General features: G+C 51.1%; 1 pseudogene; it reads left to right on the forward strand.

Annotated features, from left to right (window-relative positions):
* Nucleotides 1-394: 394 nt before the first annotated feature.
* LOC129150025 (neurofilament light polypeptide-like) lies at nt 395-1,490 on the forward strand (annotated as a pseudogene).
* The last annotated feature ends 5,427 nt before the right edge of the window (nt 1,491-6,917 follow it).

Below are 6,917 nucleotides of genomic sequence, written 5' to 3' on the forward strand. Positions count from 1 at the left end.
CCCGCGGGGTCCAGGCTGCCATCAGGGTCCAGGCAGGTTGGGCAGACAGTGCCTGATGCCACCCGTGGGGTCCAGGCAGCCATTGGTAACTGGGCAGGCCTGGGGGGGGCAGCGCCTGACTCCGCCCGCGCGGTCCAGGCCGCCATCGGGGTCCGTGCAGGCCAGGCGGGCTGAGCCTGATGCTGCCCGCTGGGTCGAGGCCGCCAGCGGGGACCTGGGTAGGTGGGGGTGGCCAGGGTCTCTGGGATCACTGTCTGCCCCTGGGCCGCCTGTGGACACAGGTGGAGCAGGCAGGGGTTGAACATTTTAATGAAAATGGGATGCCTGTGCCCCAGCCCACCGTGCCCAGTCCCTGGCGAGGAGAGGGCAGTGGGCAGTTAGCAGGCACCAGGGCTTGGAAGGGACTGGGAGCAACCTGCAGGCATGCTACCAGGAAGAGGTGCTGAACCATGATGACACAGAGGGCTGGCTGATAGAGGCATGCACAGGTGCAGATGAGGCGGCTCTTGCTGGCGCTGAGCTTGAAAAGCACATAGACAGCCCGATGGATGAAATCGCCTTTCTGAAGAAGGTGCATGAAGAGGAGATCGCCGAGCTGCAGGTGCAGATCCAGTACGCTCAGATCTCTGTGGAGATGGACGTGTTCTCCAAGTCTGACCTATCTGCAGCGCTCAAGGACATTGGCGCCCAGTAGGAGAAGTTGGCTGCCAAGGACATGCAGAATGCAGAAGAATGGTACAAGAGCTGCTCACCATGCTGACCGAGAGCACTGCCAAGAACACCTACGGGGTGCGTGCCGCCAAGGACGAGGTGTCTGAAAGCCGCCGCCTGCTCAAGGCCAAGACCCTGGAGATCAAAGCATGCTGAGGCATGAACTAAGCTCTGGGAAAGCAGCTGCAAGAGCTGGAGGATAAGCAGAACTCTGATGTTAGTGCTATGCAGGACACAATCAACAAATTAGAAAATGAGTTGAGAACTACAGAGAGTGAAATGGCATGATATTTAAAAGAATACCAGGACCTCCTCAATGTGGCTTTGGACATTGACATTGCAGCTTACAGGAAACTCTTGGAAGGTGAGGAGACCCAGCTCAGTTTCACCAGCGTGGGAAGCATAGCCAGTGGCTACTCCCAGAATTCCCAGATCTTTGGTCGATCTGCCTAAGGTGGTTTACAGACTAGCTCCTACTTGATGTCCGCTCGCTCCTTCCCTTCTTAATACACCAGCAACGTCCAGGAGGAGCAGATCAAGGTGGAGGAGACCATTAGGAAGCTAAGGATGAACCCGCCTCTGAAGGAGAAGCTGAAGAGGAGGAGAAGGAGAAGGAAGTGGCTGACGAAGAGGAAGGAGAGGAAGAGGAAGAAGGTGCCAAGGAAGAATTTGAGGATGCAAAGGAGGAAGAAGAAGGAGGTGAAGGTGAAGGAGAAGATGCCCGAGAAACTGAGGACGAGAAGAAAGATGAAGGTGCTGGGGAGGAGCAAGCAACCAAGAAAAGACTGAGCCCCCCTTTCCTTAATTATTTCAGGAATAATCCTCCTGAAACCAGGCCAACCAAGCAGTTGAGTTCCCGATACTATATGAATTAAGAAGTCAATATATACTAGAGGCTCAGTGCATGATTGAATCATGCACGTGTAGGGTCCCCTACACGCTTTCGTTTTCGATCATGGGGGAGCTGGGTGCCTGTCCGCTGGTGCACCAGGCCTTTCAGAAGCCTCTGGCGTGGCAGAGGCTTCTGAAAGGCCTGGTGCCTGAGTGGACAGGCACCCAGCTCCCCCGCTTTTGATGGTCCGTGGTGGGACGTGAGCTCGCTGCCCCAGAGGCCCCTTCTGTGCTGCAGCACAGCCATGGCACAGACGCTGAGCTTGAGCCGCCGCTGGCGACGCGAGCTCAGTGTCCCGCCGGCCCAATCGGCCACCCCAGCCACCCCGAGTCCCGCCTCCCCCCGCGCCTCCTGGCCAATCGCGGGCATAGCGAAGGTACGGTCAATTTGCATATTTGTCTATTATTAGGTAGGATAACATTTTGAGGTGACTCAGGTTGGACATTAAATGTTGTGCTATGACTTTTCTCCTTATGCAGAGTATCTGTTTGCTTGCAGAGTGGCTTCCTGGCTTGCTGCCAGCCTGTGCATGGTACATGCTTATGAGTTCAGGATCTATGACAATGTGAATAATTCAGATGTTTACAATAAAAACACATGAATACATGAATTCACTGATGTTAATGTTAAACTTCATAGAAAAAAGAGTCCTTTGAATTTTTGGTGGTTAGAAATTAAAGACCTCAAATCATGTGCAATAAACAATAAATAAAGTTACACTGAATGACAAAAAAAAAAAATACATTAGGGGCCAGGAAACATTCAAAGAACTGGGGAACCATTCCCAAATCAGGAAGGGAAGTCACAGGGTGTATGTTATTGCTATGAATACAGTATTTTTCTACTTCTTACAACATATACAATGTAATGTATTAGATGGCTTCCTATCACATGAAATATGTATTCTCATAGAGTAATACTGGTACATATGTTATAGTTATGGCAGTATGTCATATCCTATCTATATTAATAAAAGGGTAATATGCTAATTAGACCATGAGAACTTCCAGAAGTCCTTCCGGACAAAGCCATGGTGGCGGGGCCGAGGCAGAGGCAGTTGGGGTGATCAGACCAGGGGGGGAGGCAGTTGGGGTGATCAGGCCAGGAGGAGAGGGCAGTTGGGGGTGATCAGGCTGGCGGGGGGTGGGGCAGTTGGGGGCGAGCAGGCCGGTAGAGGAGACCAGTTGGGGGTGAGCAGGCTGGCAGGGGGGTGCAGTTGGGGGCAATCAGGCCAGCAGGCAGAGTGGTTAGGGTTAATCAAGCAGGCAGGCAGGTGAGCGGTTAGGAGCCAGCAGTCCCGGATTGTGAGGAGGTTGTCCAACTGCCAGTTTAAGCCCGATCCCACAGGGGTCTCAGATTGGAGAGGATGCAGGCCAGGATGAGAGACCCTCCTCCCACCCAGTGCACGAATTTCGTGCACCGGGCCACTAGTCTTTCAATAAAACAAAAGTCAGTAAGAAAATTTGAATTGTATTTTTTTTAATTGTCTGGGCTCACTGGCGTGGCAGCATTCAGAGGGGAGTCAGCCTGGCGGGGGGGGGGGGGGGTCCAGCTGGGATGCTGGGTCATCAGGGCCTTTCTCTCCATGCAGCATTGCTTTAAAAGTAGGTTTTATTGTTAAAACAAGTTTGGTGAAGCCAACAGATCAGGAGATGATTGCCACTGAAGAGGATGTTACATCCTAGTTCCCCAAAGAAGGAGGCACCAGGGTGTGGACCGAAGGGGCCACATGCTGACCTGACAAGCTCAGGGGAGGCCTGCATGGCAGTCTTGTAAACTCAGAGCCTTAAAGTAACCACAAAGGATGGTCTGAAATTAACTTTAACTAAACGCAGTTACGGTGGGCAGTTACATCCTAGGCTGGTATCTTCACTAACAAGGTCAACCTTTACCTTAACTGAGCCTATCTGTCTTTTTGCATCTATGATAACATACCCTTGAAATGTCTGGGTAACTTGTAACTTCCCTTTTTCTGGACCCCTTGGGGCACAACCAAATGTGGTGGGCACCAGGACAGATACCACAAATTCCTTCATTATCATGTTAATTGTTCCTGTACCCATCTAAGTATGTGTCCATCATTTCACTTTTTATCCAATCCCAGGGTTTTTCCCAGCTTTGCTTTATCCCACTTCCTTAATCTATCACCAATGAATTTTGTTGGAGAGTGGGAATTTTTGAGCACTACTGAGGCCCTGGACTATGATAGAATTGTCAGTGCCCAGATAGAATTGTCAGTGCTGACACCAAGCCAGGCCTTGAGATATGGTCTCATGGCCCCTTCCCAGCACGTAGCTTTCTTTCACAGAACACTGTCAGCTTTCTGAAGAACAGGATGACCTTGTGAATAACATGGTCGTCATTGGCATGATCCTGACGTTGCTTGGGAAAAACTGTTTTGTTTTGGGTTACTTGTTCTGCAAAAACTGGATGTGGTTAATGTGTTTAAAATCGGTCCTACACAAAGGGTCGCTGCTGCTCTCTGGTCTCCCTGCGTGGAGAATGGCAGAGCAGTCGCGGGTCGCCCGGCCACCCGGCTAATAAAGGCTCCCTAAATTTTAATTTGGTCTGGGCTCCAGTGGTCATTCACTCGCATCCGCTCCACAACAAATTTCATGTAACCCAATTATGTCCCTCCTTTGATGGCAATGTATAAATACAAATGTAACCCACCGTTCTCCGGAGCATTATCTCAATTCATTGAGGTTCTGCTTCCTGGCATATGTTGACAGTTTGGCTCAAATAAACTCACAAAATTCTTTACAGGTTTCAATGGTTTTTTTATGTTAACAAGGGTCAGTCAGGAACCCGAGGGAGTGAAGGGGAAAGGCAAGCAAGAATCTTTATCGGAAGAAATGGGTGAACGGGTAAGCATGTTTAAAATTGGCAGGTTTGAATTTCAGAAGGCTCTGGAGCATAGAGACTCTCCTTAGCTGTCTGGTACCTGGGTGATGTAGGCAGGTTAATAGAGGCCCAGAATGTGAAGGCTGAGTAAAGGAGGTGGTTGGGGTGTGGGTTCTGGACCGGTTTGTTTTGCATATGAAAGGCACGTTAGCCCTAACCGGTTTGGCTCAGTGGATAGAGTGTCGGCCTGCGGACTGAAGGGTCCCGGGTTTGATTCCGGTCAAGGGCATGTACCTTGGTTTCAGGCACATCCCCAGTAAGGGGCGTGCAGGAGGCAGCTGATCGATGTTTCTCTCTCAAGATGTTTCTAATTCTCTATCCCTCTCCCTTCCTTTCTGTAAAATCAATAAAAATAAAAAAATAAAAAAAATTAAAATAAAATAAAAGGCACGTCAAGGGAAAGTTGCTTACAATCTCTAAGAATTGGCTAGCCCTGGAGAAACATTCCCTCAGGGCCAGCAAGCCCTAAGTGTCCAAGTGTCAGAATACAGAAAACAAAAAGACGTGGTGAATACAGGCCTCAGGGCCTCTCTCTCCACCCGGTCTCATTAAGGGCTCTAGAGTGACCTTCCTTAAATGGTGGCAAGGGCAGTTGAATGGAGCAAGAGCAGAAGGCACAAGTCTCATAAGGCCTAAGCTTGGAAGGTGTGCCACACCACGTCTGCTGCACTGCGCAGGTCACGGGGCTCACAGAGGCACCCCCAATTCTCTCAGGATGAGAGGAGAGGAACGCTTACCTTGCACGATGGGAGGGTTGTTGTAGCCGTCTTGGCAAACAATCTACCACTAAAAGATACGCTTCTAGAATGTTGCCAAGGCCTTTCTGATCCATCAGATGCAACAGGAAGGGCAGAACGAAGCGGTCTTCCAGCCCATTGGCCTTTGTTGGTGTGTAGACAGGATGTAACTTTCTTCCCACAGTTGGTCCCAGCATAGAAGATCAGTTGGGTGTTTGCCTAGGAGCCCATAGGGGCTGTTTTAACGTTCACGGGAGGGTTGGCATGGCTCTCAGTTGCTCGGCAAGGAGCCCAGGCTTTTTGCAAACTGTTTGAATGCCTTAGGGTCAGGCTCTAGCATTTTCTCATCAGGAGTCAAAGTAACCCTATAACTTCTCCTACCGAAGCATGGATGTTTTATTATAAAAGTGCCATTTGTAAAGCATGTGGAAGTGGGCCAATAATAAACAACATTCACATCACACTTTAGGGTCCATGAAGCCCTTTCTCACGACATCTATGGAGTAGACCTCCTCATCCTTGTTTTTCATTTGAAGACACTGAGGCTGTGGGATATCAGGGACTTGCTGGGGTGTCCAAATTGGCTTGGGGCCCTAGGGCTGCCCTGGGGCTCTCAGACCTTAGAAAGCGCCCACTTCCTATGGGCGCTTCAGTGCATCACTTCTGTCCCCTATTTCCTGCTCATCTGTCTGGCTGTACTCATTCGGAGATTACTTCTCCCTTTGAATCAGATGCTTCCGAGTGCCCTCAGCACACCAAGGAGTTAACCTCTACCGGGGAATTCTGCTCTGACACCCGCAGAGGTAGCCTGGCCCTGCCCGCTCCTCCCTGAGCTCTATCTCCAAGGACCCCAGCTGGGACCCCATAGGCTGGGAGATGATTTCAGTCCCTGGAGAACATATAGCCCGTGAAAAGCCACACTGGTGTCAAATCTGAGCCCCCAAATTATCTCCTCAGTGCAGTGATGGGATTCATCCTGGTGAGTCATTTGCTCTGCTCCTGAGTCTGAGCTAGACACCCAGCTGTCTGCTTCAGAATGATGAGCAAGGCTGCCCTGTCAACCCAGTTCCAGGAGAAGGAGGCCGTCATTGCCAGCTCCAGGGGCCGCTGTCCGCAGACGCGCATGCAAGTTAACCAGGGATGATGAGTTGCAGAGCCCGAGATCACACTTCGTCTCTTGGAAGGCAGAGGCTTCTGCAGTGGCTACAGGGAGAGGAGGGTGGGGAGGGTTGAGGTTCAGTGGCAGCGGCTGCACTTCAGGGTCACACTTCCAGCTCGGAGGCTGGCTCTGCTACTAGGACTTGCCCCTTGCCTCTGCTCTCTCAGCACATCCTGTGTGAACAGAGGTAACTCTCTTGCCAGAAAAAAGTCTTGGAGAGCAGCTAAAGAGGAATCCAGGCTTCCCGGAGGACACTTTGAAGAAGACGCTATTCAAATGAAAGGGTTCCAAGAGGGTGAAGGCATCTCCCTGGCTGGGGGAAGGTGAGTGCGGGTGCAGCCCACATGGTGAGCGGGGCCCGCTGCAGCCAGACGGGGCAACAGGTGCTGAGACTGCTCTGAAACCAGGACATCCACGCTTGCTGCCCCTGGAGTCCTGCTTCTGGGGCCTGCTTCTCTTGATGGCTCTTTTCTCCAGAGGACCGTGTCTGTCTCCCTGCACGAGCCACCTTCAG

This window comes from Eptesicus fuscus, chromosome 8, assembly GCF_027574615.1.
Source record: "Eptesicus fuscus isolate TK198812 chromosome 8, DD_ASM_mEF_20220401, whole genome shotgun sequence".
In the NCBI taxonomy this organism is placed as follows: Eukaryota; Metazoa; Chordata; class Mammalia; order Chiroptera; family Vespertilionidae; genus Eptesicus; species Eptesicus fuscus.